This window comes from Ambystoma mexicanum, chromosome 5q (assembly GCF_040938575.1).
Source record: "Ambystoma mexicanum isolate Mex_15411 chromosome 5q, UKY_AmexF1_1, whole genome shotgun sequence".
NCBI classification, from domain to species: Eukaryota; Metazoa; Chordata; class Amphibia; order Caudata; family Ambystomatidae; genus Ambystoma; species Ambystoma mexicanum.
This window is the reverse complement of record NC_090933.1, coordinates 708,466,773-708,482,841: the sequence shown is the minus strand read 5'-3', so window position 1 is coordinate 708,482,841 and position 16,069 is coordinate 708,466,773. Positions and strand designations below refer to the sequence as shown.

Here is a 16,069-nt window from a genome sequence, read left to right as displayed (position 1 = left end):
TCATAGTACGACCATCACCACCCTAGCGGTCTAATGGCACCTGGCCTTGTCCAAGAGGTGGCGTATTGTGATCAGCCAGGATGTCGCTAGACCTTAGTATCTAGATAGAAAAGAAGAGGGTTGGGGAGGTTATCGGAAAGGAGGATTGGCCAACGAAAGAACACATTCAGTGGGGTAAACCATTGGGATGAGGGGGACTGAATATAGTTGTGGAAGTAGGATACACGTTTCTTAACTGTGATTAATTCTAGGTAAACGTAAGAGAAAATATCAACAATGTTCAGCGTGTTTTAAAGAACAGCCTTACTGTGATGAATATCGCTAGAGCAGACAATGCATGGTACTAGATGTAGTTGTTGTGGTTGTGTGATGAAATTGAGATGCTAAAGGGGCCCTTGGAGTGTCGAGGCGTTCAGTACATTATTTTGTAAGAAAGAACACCTGAATAATGGGAGAGAACTGGGTTAGCCAAACAAGCTGGCAAATGGGTCTCCGCCAGGAGTTGGGACGTGTATAGATGTGTGTGAGTAAAACATGGGGAAAGTGGTAGAGGTGGGGAAGAGGCGACCTGATGGATTTGAGTCCAGTAGTCTTAGGTTCTATAAGTTATGAGCTAGTTAAAATTCACTGTAGCATTTAAGGAAAATTAAATATGTGAGAAGGATTATAATATCCCGATAAGGTGGGAGTGATATAGTGTAATGAAACATAACTAAATATAAAGTAGATTTTGGCCAGAAATTATTGTGCATGAATGGACCAAACCTCATTGAACTGCATCCTACTGCATCATCTGGAAGGCCATCTTCCTCAAGTTCCATGCGCTACCTTGCTGAGATGCTTAGCATTTACGGAGGCCTACGATCCACCAGAAGCAAGGACATGTACATACATGAATTCTGCTGGTGCTGTAAGGAAAGAACCAGAAAACAGGCCTTCACTGTCTATGCCCCCAGACTCTGGAACATCCTCCCCATCAACACCAGACTCTGCTCCTCACTTGTACTTTTCAGGAAGGTGCTCAAGACACTCCTCTTCAAGTAATGGCTCCTTCTTAACACCTAGCTCCATTCCACAACTAATCTGAGGCTGGATGATCTGCCGTCCCCCACCATTTTCTCTCCTAGTTGCTTGTAGAACCCTTGTTTCCAAATTGCCCTACTTGCCCCTTTCCTCTCCTCTCCCGTTATTGACTGCCATCTACCTTGTACTGACCCCTTGCTATTTGATTTTATTGCTGTGTGCTTCTCCTTATGACTTGCAAAGTGCTTCGTTGCTTCCCAAATTTGGGTTCCCCCTCTATAAATGCCCAATAATAATAGTAATGGACTAAGTACTAGGTGTGGCCCAAAAGCAGGGGATTGATAATGTTTAGGGTGCAATTGGTTCCATGCTTTGAAGCTTGAGAGTAACAGTGCATGATATTGGATAGCCCGAGTGTTTGTTATTATTCAGTTTTAGGGCATAGACTTAGATTGTCATCCCATTTATTATCTTGACGAATGAGTGTCTGCAAAGCAAAAGTCATCATGTCATACAAATCAAAAAGGTTTGTTTCAGCACAAAGAATTGTAAGTCTTTAAATGATACCATTGAATTCCTGTAAAAATGAGAATTAATGCAATACCAAATATCATTTTAGTAATCTTGTTAAAAAGGCACAATTCACATGTTAAGCATGTAATGAAAGAGTAAGTGTATTTTTCTGGATAACGGTAATGTAGTCAAATATGCAGGTTCATGATGGTGGAGGGTCATAGAATTAGCAATAACTGGGAGAGTGTAAATTATGATGTAGCACAGATATCTTCTGATTGGTTTCGACAAAGAAAGAGAGTTATCAGGTGATGTGTTGTTGGTATTACCCAATTTGTTCGAATTTAATTGATCGAATTCGGCCAGTATCATTCGAACAATTTGATTCGATCAAATTGGGTAATCACTACCGAACATGTCCCCCGCTCCCCATGTTCGGTATTGATGGCCTGTGGGGGGTGTTGCAGTGGTGTCCCCCGCTTCCTGAGAATTGGTGGCAGGCAACAGAAAAAACAAAAAAGGAGAAAAGGAGACCATGCAGTGTCAGATCCGACCCACGTAAGAGGGACGGAATTGACGGCACAAGGTCAGGAGAAGGAAGCGGACATGCAAATGGTAAGTGGGGGGATGCATTGGGAGTCGGGGGGCATAGAGTTATGGAGTTTGGCCACGGCACAATTGGTTTCACAGCAAAATTGACTACGGTCAATTCTGCTGTGAACAATTCTGCCACGGTCAAATCGCATAGAACCATGTTGTTAGTAAGTAAAGAGCCATGAGTTGATGTTTTTGTAATCTGAGTATGTCATGGTAGCCCTGATGTAATTCAGAAGAAAATTCCATAATTTGCGGATAGCTAGCAAAAGAAGGATCGATCCCGTAATTCCTTTTGGGATTATTGGGTGTACCGATTTACTGGTTTGCTGTGTAAATGGGGTTACAGCAAAGCCAATTGTTCACCTTACTTCTAATGGTCATGATACCCAAGCAAAGGAGGTAGATTGGTAATGGTTACCATTGAGTTTTTCAGCAAAAGGATAAGCAACTCTTGAAGGGAAATAACCTGCAGGGCCATGAGTTAAAATCCTTTCATGGAATACAAGAGGCTACACCCACAATTTTAGACCTGTGCTGGGGTCTATATGTATAACTGACGTCAATTTTGTATATCTTTAAGAACTCTGGTTGAGAACTCAACCTGTCTTGGGCAGTGCTCAAGATAAGATTTTGAAGTGGGAGTATTTTACTCCCTATTTTTTAAAGTTGGGAGTAAAATTATGTTTTAGGGAGTACAAATGTAAGTCCAATTTCCAATGAAATTGTCTTATAAACGAGTAAAACTATGTTTTAACTCGGAAACAGAAATTATTTTATAATAATTATTTCTTTGCACCTAGTTATGCATACAGATTAAAAGATCAGGGTTCGAAATTGAGGGGAGCTGGGAGCTATTTGGCTCCTGCTTCTAGCATAGTAGAGCCTGCTTAACTTGAAACAAACAGCTCCCAGGGCCAACTGGTGCCTTCCAAACTTGTAAATGTGACATTAACTGAGCATTTGAAAATGTTAATAAAGAAGAATGAGAACACATATAATACACATTTAAACACAACGGTTCATACAACATGGTAGCTCCTAGTTCCCCTGCAGTAGCTCCTGCCTACAGAATGATGCCCTAGACATGGGAGCTGGTTTTAGCTCCTGCTCATCGATCTGGTTTTACAGTCTTTCTGGGAGGGAGTGAAATCAAAGATGCGAGGGATGTTTCAGGGGATAGAGTTGGTAGATAAAAGGGTGTGGTTGTGCGGTTTGTGGGACCCTTCGTCGAGAGCGTATTCAAAGAGTCAGAAGAGGGGATTCATGACTCTTCTAATAGCAGCATGGCTGTCAATAGCTCAACATTAGAAACAACAACAGATCCCCACGAACCAGGACTGACTTCAGAAAGTTTGGGGGTTTGTCTGACTTGAAAGGGTAACTTACACAATTCAGGGGAATCTGGATGCCTCAAAGCAGAACTCGGGAACGGTCCTGATGTACTTACAGAGTGACTATATGCTGCACTGGTGCTCACACAAGAAATTAATTCTGGCTATTCCATGAATCGACTCTGGAGACTTATGACACCAAGCGAAGATGTGCTTACCTCTGGTGAAGTCAGTTTGTTGAAATTAATAAAAACAAATTAAAAAAAAATTCAGTAACTTTTTCAGGAGGGTAAGATTAGATCATAATAACCTGCAATTTTCGTATAGTAAAAGCAGTCATTGAAAAAAAATGAACTGGCCCAGAAGGTAGATATATTGTAATAAAGGCTCAGATAGAAAAAATAGGCCTTGACCCTGATTAATGTTTATTCACCAAATGTTAACCAAGATATGTTTTTAGAAAAAAGTAGATGAGACTTTAGATGAAGTTGTGATATTAGGTGCTGATTTTAATGTTGCACCCAGTAGAGAATTAGATACAGCTGGAGGATTTAGATCTTATTCTGAAGAAAAGACAATCAATTATTAACCTTGATAGGGGCGTAGAATTTAGAAGATTCCTGGGGAGTATTGCAACCATTAGAAAAATATATTACTACATGGGGTTTCTTCCCATATATGCCTCATTTTGATCTCAAAGGAAATGGTAAGAGTTGTTGTTGCAGGTAATATAGTGATCTAAGATCACGCGGATGTTGGGCTGGTATTAGAATGCTCTGGAGCAGGAAAGAAAGGAAATGGTCACTAGAGATTGAATAGAACACTTTTCTTTTGGCGGATGTTGCTTTTGTAGAACATGTAAAAGAAGAAATAACTTTATTTCTAGCTACTAACGAAGAATCAGTCTTGGATATGTTTATCCTTTGGGATGCTTTAAATGTAAAAATATTATTTACACATTTCAGAGATGTAAATTGAGGTAGAAAGAACTGGTTGTTGCTGAAGAGAAAAATTGGTTAGCTGAACAGTTATATTTGAAAAAATTCAACTGACCTTACGAACGAAAGACTAGTAAGAGCAAGGTGCACCTTGGATTTCAAGGTGGTGAAAAGGCAGAAAGAGGTTTATTTTTTACAAGACAGGCTTTCTGGGAATATGGGGAGAAAGTTGGTGCCCTATTAGAAAGTCACCTCAAGAAACATGCAGAAGATGCACAGGTTCTGCTTGTTGGAGAAAGCCGAGTGTGCTGATGAGGAAAAATTAGGATATTTTTGAAAGCTTCATGGTACATTATCGAGATATATATAAACAGGAGAGACGGGGATATATGTTAGGAATGTGTAAGGGGATACCTGGACAGAGCTCATGTACAAAACTTACTGAAATTGAAACAGACTCATTGGAAGCAGTTATAGAAATTGAAGAGATTTTAGAAAGTATGGGGCGCAATATTTGTGCTAATTACATGCCAATTGATTTTCCTAATGCTGATGATAAGCTTCTGGCAAAAATGTTTGCCCTTCGGATGGGGAAAGTGTTACATAGGATAAATAAATACAGATCAAACTGAATTTGTTACTGGTTGTAGTTCTGACACTTTTAGGAAGTTGATAGATGGTATATACTTATGTAAGAACTCTGTGGAACTATATTTAGTTATTAGTATAGATGCAGAAAAAGCATTTGATAGTAGGGTAGGTTTGGAATACCTTAAAGAATTACTAAATATGCTACGCTCAATTCATATCTCTACTTGAGGCTTTGTATGGAAGCGAAAAGGCCCAAGTTTTGATAAATGGAGGAACTTAATCATCTTCCAAATCGAGAGAGGGATTAGGCAAATATGCCCTCTATACCCTCTTTTATTCAATATATTTATTGAGGCAATTCAATTATGCAAGATCCTGAAATTAAGGGGATTAAGACTGGGGACTCCTCATCAAACGTTCTGCTGTATGCAGATGATTGTATGGTCTTCATGTAGGATCCTGAGAATTCCTTCGGGCTGCCTGGGCAAGTGTTGGCGGAATTTGAAGAGGTCTCAAATTTCAAATTGAATGACACTGAGGCAGATATCTTTCTGATTTCTGCAACTTGTCATAAGAGTATTATACCAACAGAAAGGTTTATATCGATTGAGGAGGGATTTCAATATTTAGGGATTAAAATCAATAGAAATACTTGTCAACCTTTTGTAACTAATATTTATCATAAGTTATGTGTGATTAAAACTTTATAAAGTATATGGTCTGGGCTTAATTTACCTCTATGGGGCAAAATTGGAGTGATTAAAATGACTGCTACCTAAGATTCTGTACCTCTTTCATATGATTCCAATTCCTCTCTCATCCAAGTCTCTTTCTGATATTCATAAAGTGTTTAAGGAATTCATGTCCAGAGAGCGAGCCAAACTTAAAGTACCTTTAGATGTACTGAAGAGCCCAGTAGAGAAAGGAGGTTTCGGCTTTCCTAAAATCAAATCACAGCATGGGTTTATGCCCGTTGTTCGCTACATTATTGATTGGATGCAGAAACTGAACATGCTCTCAATTGGGTTAAGAGTTAACTTCTATTAAATCAGTCCCAATTGAATGTCTTTTGTCTATGGAAAGGATCCTGCCTATGGCAACCACTCCGCCAACTATTATGTAACTGCTTTGCGGTGGAAGAAAGGAAATCTTGAAATTGGTGAAAGATACCTTTTATATGGGGAAGCTTCATTATGGGGAAATCCTGCAGTAAATATAATCATACCATGCATTGGAAGGCCTGGCTGATAGTGGGTATAAGGAAACTGAATCAAGTACTTGATGAGGATAATCTGCTTGGTATTGATTTCTTGAAATTTAAATATAAATTAAATGAAGAAGAAATGCCCCATTATAAGTAACTTCTTTTATTATTTGCTTCCCTTTTTCATACATTAGATATTAAAATTCATGAACCCCCTAGCCTTCATAAACTCTTAAAGTAATCTTGTTTAACTGCTTTATCAATATATAAACTACTATCTTCCTCTGAAAATTGTTACCAATAATATGTGATAATGAGAGATGGGAATTATAATTGGATCAAAACATCACCGTAAACTAGTGGAACAAAATGTGCTCTAATCCCTGCCATACAAAGGTGGACCTTAATCTCTGTTATACATCAACTGTATTGGTCTCAGTGCAGTATGTGGATCAGTAAATTATTACTGTCGGATTTGTGACATTGAGGAAGCAGGAGACTGACAAAGAGAAGGCATGTTCTACAATACTTTATTGTTACTCAAAAAGAAAATGCCTATCTATCCCTGTTCTTAGGTTGTTTCCCTCCCTAAAAAAAGAAACTCAGGTGGTTGGGTCAGCCGAGTTCTTAAAATAAACAGTCAGGGTCAAAACCCTACTATCCCTAAAGCTACAGCAAAACCCAACATAAATATAAGTTTCCCTTTGCTCCAAGGGAATGCTAATAAGAAGGTAGATCTGGAAGGGAACACCCACAGGAGGGATGACCCCTTGCTGTCAGCGTGTTCTGATTTCACGTCTTCGTTTCCTGTTCATTGTGATCTCCTAAGAAGTACAGGTTACAATTGTCTATAGGTCAGAAGGACCACCCGATGTTCCAGGCATGGACGAAACCCACGCAGTAAGTCAATTATAGTCCGCAGGCACCTCACACCCGAAGGCTTGAGGACGTCTAAAAATGCAAGGAGATCCTGATGCAAGGAAGGTTGAAGCTGGATCCTTGGAGGACACAGCTAAAGAAACCAGGTAGAAAGCACAGATACTGTAATGCAGGAATCCAGAAGGAAGTCCAGAACAAACAGCCACCAGGGACTAAGAGGCAAGATGATCCCAGCATAGCACACTGATGCCAATAGGTCACAGCCAAAAAGGAACAAACATTCATAGCGTACCAGAAAATAGGCAATGTCGAAGGCCAGAAATCCATCCAGAAAAGTAAGCCCCAAAGAGTAAACAGAAAGGCAATTCCAAGAAACGGACTAAGGGTCTGATAAAAGGTCATTCAAATAGGAATACACATGAACACGCCACTCACCACAGATGTTGAGAAGCGGTAGAGTCTCAGTTCTGCTTTAACCTCTGTGATCTTGTGTTTGGAAGATTCCTCGTTCGCCATTGGTTGCGCAAACTTAAGCGTGATGACATCATTGGCACAACTAAGAATGTCGTGGAACACGGGTCTTCTGGTAACAATAGTTTCCCAAGTGTCTCTGTTGCCGGAGTCTCATGCCAGACACCCGTGGTCAGGAAAATACCAGAATCCTGCCATCGGATTTTGCCACCTGACACAACATAAGGTACTCTGCATTATTCAAGAAATTGACTGTGCCAGCTTTTACAAAGAGGTATTGCCTCAAGCCAAAGGGATGGTAGAACCCAGTCTTCTAGGAACAAACAGTTTGCATGTCCTAAACAGTTTCGCTACTTGGTGCCCGAATGAACGAACGACCCCAGCCATGTTGATACAATGTAGATGCTAGGGATGTGATAGTGTGGGGGCACTTAGCCAATAGTCCGTTGTGCCCCGCTTTACATATGTTCTGCAAGATATTCAGGTGAACAGGTCATATGGCGAAGTGCTGCAAATCTCCCACCCACTGATGCCACTCTGGGGAACGAACTATGTGATGATCTTGAAGAGGCCATCTTTGCCATTGAACATGGTGAGAAAGAAGATCTGGATGGGCACCGAGATGGAGTACAGATCGACAACAGGCCGGTAGAACTAATGATCGACTCTGGGGGCAAGTACATGTTATTACCAAAGACTTCATTTCCAAATTGTGTCACAGACCATACAACAAAGTAGACATTACTCCAGTGGCATATGGAGGCCTGAAGATAGACATAATAGAATGGTTTCAAGCCAATCGTTCATTCAGACGACGAGATGCCATGGGGAAAATATGTCACAGAGGATATATGCCTCTTCTGAGTTGGCGCCATTAGAAAAAACTAGACCTAAAATTAAATCCCACTGCAATAGACACTGTGCTTAGGTGTGAAGACAAGGAAAAAGTACATGTGTTCAGGAACGAAGTAGAGTGTTTGAAGGGATTTGTTTATCAATTAACTGTACATTTTGGCATTGCTTGACTAACTGGATATTGCCCAGCGTATAAATAATGTAAACTGTATTGTCACGTACCCTTGCATTCCTGAACTGCCTACTGTATATTTACTGTGTGTAACTAAGAAAATGCATATCCTTGTAATGAGCCCAAATACCTATGGGTTCGGTGCGCACTATAAATAAATAAACAAACAAACAAACAAATGAGCCTCTGTCGAGGCTCGAGTCCTGAAGCCCATGAGTTACGTATCTTACCCCTGTCTCCGAAAAAGGAGGTTAAGAATGAATTGAATAAAATCGAGGCTCAGGGCATCATAGAAAAAGTAGAGGCTTCAGACTGGGTTTCATCTTCAATGGTAGAAGCCAAGCCCACAGACTTTGTATGGACTTGAGGGTGCTGAATCTTTGCATTATACAGGCCCAAAATCCCTTGTCCGATATCGAAACTACTGTACCTGATAGGGGATGCTAGGGTATTTTCCCCTCAGGACCTGACATCAGCCCTGACATCAGCCTACCATCAAGTAAAATGCCACTAACATCTTTCATTGTTGGGCTCTACCAATCAGTCAAGATGCAATTCAGGTTAGGATCTGCTGCCTCAGTGTTTCAAAGGATAATGTATAATCTCTTTGAATCACAGAATTCAAGGTGACATTTTGGTATACAAGAGGGACGGTACTGTGCATAACCAAAAACTTCCAAAAAATAACCAAAAAAGTTCCTACAGAATTTTAGTGCCTAAGACATGGCCTTAAGCAAAGAGAAATGTAAATTGAATAGAGATAGTATGGAGTATCTAATAAACGTAATTTCTTCTGAAGGTATTGAACCAGACAAAGACCTGGTGAACATTACAAATGATGCTCAGAAACCCCAAAACAAAGAGGATGTAACGCTTACCTTGAGTCTCCGCAGGAGCGTAATGCCTTTTCAGCTGAGGACCTGTGGTCTGGGCACTAGTTCTGTGGAAACAACAATTATAACAAAACCACTATTGTAATCCATTCACAAACTGATAATTGTGATACAGTGTACCTTGAAAATGACCCTCCCTTCTCAGCTGTGCTTTTGTTTTGTGGAGCTCTCCATCCTGTATTCCACAGGGGCGTGTTGGGTAGGTGACTTATTCTGAAGGGGTAATGGTGTCGAAAGCCTTTTATTTGTATAGCGTCCAAAACTTCTTTTAAAGTATCAAGGGAAAGTCTCTTGGTAAGAATAATAATTGTTTATAGTTCATCAAATTAGAAATGGTCCCTACGTTGGAGCGATTTCTCTTACTAGAATTTCCTTTTATCCTTTGCAGGTTTGTGGTTCCCTAACAAGGGCTTAGGCTGTGGTAAGGCTGCAGCTATACTCGTTTCTCAAGGAAAATTTAAATTGCTTTAGTTCGTTGAAAAAATAGAGTAATAGCTACCTTTACAAACAAGCGCAGTAAAAATAAGCAAAGAAAAGCCTTGCTGAGACTTCAGGTAAGCACATATGAAACTTCTTTCTTTTCTTTTAACAAGTTCATTCAGTCATTAAATACCTTTGTTTTGCAAGTCTTCTGTGGAAGAAAATACCTTCAGACGATGCGGGGAACTGCTGTGGAAACCTTTGGAAGAATACGCTGCGACAGCGGACAAAGGCTGCTGAGAGAAGAAATGCTGCAGCTGCGACGGAGCTTCTGACAGGAGATGCAGAGATTTCGAATATTACTGCGGACTGAGGAAAATTCCTGGAAAACTTTGGTTCGGTAAGTCTTCAGTTTTTTCTGCTATTCTGTTGATTTTGCTATGGAACTAATATCTTCGACTCGTTTTCTTCTGTTGACAGGTTCTGTCAGGAGATCGCTGGAAGCGTTACCCGCTGTCAGCGGAGAAGATGCAAAGCGAGAGCTTTGGCGGAGGCGGGGCTTAAGTAGCTCCCTCTGCTACAGGTGTAGAATGCACTGTGAGTTACCTTATGGGATTAGCGGCGGCCATATTGAAGATGGGGAAGATAATGTAAGTGTAATGAGCCTATGGGTACAATGCTAAGAGTGAGGCAAATGCCTCTTGTGCCAGGCTTTAAGCCACTGTTGACCCACTGATAGAAATGAAGTTCTCTGCCTCTCAAGTAATTCTGACTGGGATCTGTATTTCTGTGCTGGGATCATGACAGAGGAACTCCGATAATTCCTTGGTATGGCATAGTATTACTCTTGTTTCGTAAAAAACTTTGTGGATGACACAGTTGACTTGAGGTTACTGCATTAAGGGGATTCTCAATCTGAATGGGCAGATCTGTGCAATACAGAATTCAATGGAATAAAGTAGTCAGTGGAACAGGCTCCTGCTCACAAAAAATGCAAGATCGGGTGCAGTCCTGTGGCAACTGAAAGAGGGCAAGAGCAAAGGATAGCTTTTGCCTCCTGCCTCCTCAAGTGGCGAGAATATATGTATTCAACCAAAGAAAAGGAACTGCTGGGGTCAAGTGGGCAGCTTAAGAATTCTAGACCTTCTTGTGGGGCCCCACATTTGATATAAGTACTGACTACAAACCTCTGAAAGAGGCACTTAGAGCAAAGATCTTTCTAGAGTCTCTGCCAGAATCAGGAAGATGGTCACAATACATGTTCAGTGAAGAATATGTACCGGCAGACTGTTGGTTGGCCCATCTGAGATGATATACATGTGGAAGAAGCATATGTCTTAAGAGGTGATTGCATCATTCCCTCAGCCAGTGTGAGAGAACACATCATGAAATACATCATGAACTTACGCACCAAGTCCACCAGCGTTTAACAAAATCTAAACAATGGGTCCAAGCAAATTGTTTGCTGGGGTGTGATGTTCATATTGAGAGAGTGATCAGGGGCAGTATCATGTGTGAGAATAGTGAGAAAGGTCTTCAGGCGTGTTGCCCTTCTATGACAGAAATGTCTTTTCCCAAAGTACCGTAGGAGAGAGAAGGGATGCATTTGGTAGGGCCAATACATAGCTAGCGAGTTCCTCATTTTTGCTTAGTCTTAATTGAGCTATTGTCGAGGTGGGTGGCAGTATCTTTCACCCACCATATTTCTATCAAGGTAGTTGTATGATTTTTGCATGAGTAGGATTTTAGCAGTGTCCTTGTGACAAATAATGAAGTCCAATTTAGGGCTACTGAAAATATGCACATTTCTTGAGAATGTGATAGAATACTCTTTAAGCTCAGTGTACCATCCCTAGATCAGTGGGATGGTCAAAAGGATCAACAAAGTAATTAAGAATTGCATGTATTGGGTGTGGGCCAGCAACATGGATTGGCAAAAGGTGGTCACATGAATTCCTAGCCCACCGGTTTTCACCGCAGTCTACTACAGGTATTTCCCCTTTTGAATTTATTAGTGGCAGGAAACCCAATGCCAAATGATAATCTGACCAGATCAGATCGCACCAGTGCCACAAGAAAGCACATTATGAAAGGCAATGGGGGCGAGAATTCCACAGGTGGGAAGTTACGCAAGGATAAAACTATCATCTGTCATTGTTATTTATTTCTTATGTGCCGAACAGCCCGCGGGCATTGAGGCGCGACAAAAACACAAGGAGAACCAGCAACAAAAAACAGGACGAGATCACTAGCTTGGCAGAAGAGCTTACTTAAATAGCAGGGTTATTAGAGGGTCTCTATTGTGCAGCCACATAAATGACTGCCTGATAGAAAGGCTCCAGCCCAACAACAATCCTAAATCTTATAGATCCTGATATGAGCCTAATATATTCAATTTTTGTACCGTGACAGTGAGAATAAGGGACCTGGCACCGAGTGACCAAGTTTGGGAACATGCGCCCCGCTCCCCCAAACAATTCTACAAACATCCGAAAACCTGCGAGGTGGAGCGCTAGCAGCTGTCGTGGAGGGTGCTCGGAGGAGGGAGGAGCTGGCACCACGAAACTGCAGGCGGGAACCAGGCATCGGGAGATCCATAAACGTCGTTGCCCGGGGTGTTGGGAACTCACCAGCCCCGTTCTCTGTGGAGAGGGTGTGCGTTCCTGGGGAGCGGTCTGCAGCCCAAAACACATCAGTAACAACCCTTCAACGAGGTTGGTGAGCTGAGCAGCACAAGCATAGGGCCGCTGTGGCAAAGCACACCACGGACCAACCTACTGCAGTGGACCACAGCGATCCCCTGAGGAGATCTGTGGGGAGGAAGAACTGGCCCTGACTGACTCGGAAGCGGTGAGTGAGACTCCTGCTCCCTTGGTCTCCTGTGAGGGATACCACACTGCCTGCTGCGCGACACCGGTGCTGTCTGTTTGGTGTCTCCCAAAGGCCCGCCTAGCATCGCTGTGGGTGCGCCTTGGGTCAGACAGTGCGGCTGTCACTCACAGCGGTGCAGGTGGCATTGTAGGGGTGACAAGCAGATTAAACAACACCACGCACAGGCGATCGGGAGAGCTGCAAATAAAAAAAAACACAGGCCGAAGGAACATACTAACCCCAGACAGGAAATAAGTAGCAGAATGAAGAAACATTCAACAAGCAAATCTTATGTGTTTGGATGGATGAAGCGCACTATCTACTACAACGACCCCTAGGGTATACTTATAAAAATAACCCCAGACAGGGTGGTGTGTGCCAGAACTGGGAGATCCTTGTCGTCTTCAATCCCTTCGAAGTTCGTCATAGAGTGGAAAAAGATCACCACCGACAGATGGGTGCTGGACGCTCTCACCTAAGGACATACCCTGGAGTTTCAGTGCTGGTGTCCACGGATCCCTCCAGTGACCCATTAGGAGCAGCACATCCCTCAGCTCCTAGAAGAGGTACAGACCATGCTGCAAAAAGTAGCGATAGAGCTAGTTCACCAGCAACTCTGGGGCTCTGGAGTCTATTCCAGATACTTTTCGCTCAGAAAGAAGACAGGGGACTGGAGGCCCATTCTAGACCTACGACGTCTGAGCAAATATCTCAAGTCCCAATAATTCAGGATGGTCATGTTGCAACATGTGCTCGGCCAACTGGAAAAAAGAGACTTCCTGTCGTCTCGGAACTTGGAAGACACCTACTTCCATGTCCCCATTCACAGGAAACATTGAAGGTTTATATGCTTCCTAGTGCAGGGACAGCACTACCAGTTCAAGGCCCTAACTTTTGGTTTGAAGTCACCCCTGAGAGTGCTCACGAAGTGCCTGGCACCAGTGGTGGCCCACCTACACCTACAGGGCATAGACGTATACCCGTACCTGGATGACTGGCTGATTCGCGCTAGCTCGCAGGAGCTGGCCCAAAGACACACAGAGATGACCGTCCAGCCGCTAATGAAAATGTGATTCTCTGTGAACTATCCAAAGTCCTGCTTGACGCCATCGCAGAACGCACTGTTCCTGGGCGCCAGGCTCCATACAGTGTCTTGCCTGGAGTCTCGCGACATAGATGGCCACGGTGCGAGCTATCAAATCGTTACTGGGCATGATGTTGTCTGGCATCTATCTTGTCCGCCTCTGCAGGTTGCAGATGCGACCCCGCCAGGAATTCCTCGATGCCCGCTGTATGCAGGTGTCTGGAAGCTTCTCAGACAAGCTTTCCCTCAACAACGAGTTTGAGCGATAGTATGGTGGGGCATTCGAACCAACATCGCCCAAGGCATGGGATTCCAGAACCCGCCATCACCATGGACGCCTCCATAGAGGGGTGTGGAGCGCACACTGGACACCTGCACGCCAGAGGCCTGTGGTTGCCAGAGGTGATCAACATCCTGGAGATACAGACAGTGTTCTGGGCCCTCAAGTCGTTCCTCCCGTCCCTGAAAGGCAAGGTGGTAAGGATCTTCATGGACAACACCACCACCATGTTTTATATCAGGAAAAAAGGGGGCACACGATCCCCGGCGCTCTCCAAGGAGGCGCAGGACTTGTGGCGATGGGCTGTTGGACCTTGGATGAAACTTCCTCGTCCCTCTTCACCTAGCTGGAGTCAAAAACACCATTGCAGACTCCCTCCCTCTGGAACAGCCTCCCTGCCACTCTAAAACTTGAGGAGAACCATCTCTGGTTCCGGACGCACCTCAAGACCTTCCTCTTTTCTTCTGCCTTTGCTCCCCCTCTCCCCTGCTGATCTGTTCTCTCTTGGCACCATGCACCTGGGCACCCTCTGTCCTCCGGGCCCAGGTACCTGCTCACCCTGTCACCCTTCCGCACTGCCTCTGGGCTACCCCTTGCACTGGGGTCTGTATCTGTACCCATACAGCCCCCCCTTTTTCTTCCTGCACTTATTAGAGCTACCCTGTCTGCTGCCTTAAACCTAGCACTTGCAAATTGATGGCTGCACTACCACTGTTTATTGCCTTTATTATTTATTTATTGTTATTTATGTTTCTCCTCTGCTTCACACTTTCCACTTCTCCACCCTTCCATGCACTTCCCCCCCTCCCATGCACTTGCGCGTTCTCAATGTCACTGGGCCAAGTAAGATCGCTGTTTTGTTCTCCCCTGTTCCCCTCCCTTGCCTTGTCGCGCTCTGAAACACTTGTGTACGAGTGCTATAGAAATAAAATATTAATATCAATCAATATCAGCCGGGAACTGCGCTCCTGCCACGAGTGGGAGCTTCATCAGGACCAGGTGGGACTGCCTATTCGCCGAGTGGGGCAGGCCCCAGATAGAGCTGTTTGTGATGGTGACAAACTCCAAATGCAAGAAGTTTGCCAGCAGGTTTCACCAGCCGAGGAGCCTGCAGGACGCGTTCTCCATTCCATGTGTAGGACTGTTCCTGTATGTGTTCTCTCCGTTCCCCCTCCTGCCGTGTGTCATCAACACACTCAGACGGTGTCCGTGCAAGATGATACTCTGGCCGAGGCAGATTTGGTATCTGAACGGCAGAGCTTTGGAGGCAGGGCCAAGCCTGTGGTACTAACCTTGACTTTAAAATTGGAAACTATGAAACAAGAAAGAAGCGCACACATGGTGAGTTGGCAAGCGACATGAGAGACGGGTGTGTGTTGAAGTGAATGCAAGTAGAAACATCATATCACTAGTGAAGGCTGTACGCGTGTGAAGTGAGACGCAAAGAAGGCAGTCCCATGATTAAACTTTAAAGTAATATGCAACTGCGAGATCAGCCATACTAAGTAACAGAGTGGTCCGGTGAAAGGAAGTAGCCCATTCGAAAGTCTCCATGAAAGGTACATTGTTTGAAGTTAAAAGCAAGAGTGAAAGTAAAATAGTGAACGTTGACTCGAAGTGGTCCTGTGATGGTCTGTAAGAAACCACGCACATTCGAAAGACTTCGACATCCAAAAGGGGTCCGAGCCCGATTGAGGGAGACCCAAAGTATATTAAGCTTGGGGAAGGGAGTCCCCCCTTGCAACTTTGCGTTGAACTTTATCGTGAGAGGTCTGAGCACGGTAGAGGGGGACCCTCGAGAACTGTGGAGTGAAAGGTCTGAGCTCAGCAGAGGGGGCCCTACGAGAATGGAATGGTGAAAGGTCTGAGCCCGGCAGATGGGGACCTTTGTGAAAGTTTTGGTTGGAACATTAATTTTGAAGACAGAGAAAGAGACTTTAACATGGA

General features: G+C 43.5%; 1 protein-coding gene across 1 annotated transcript in view; it reads left to right on the top strand.

Moving 5' to 3' along the window:
* The window catches only part of LACTB2 (lactamase beta 2), a 504,565-nt gene that overhangs the window by 94,537 nt on the left and 393,959 nt on the right, over nt 1–16,069 (top strand). The gene's annotated exons all lie outside the window — the stretch shown is intronic.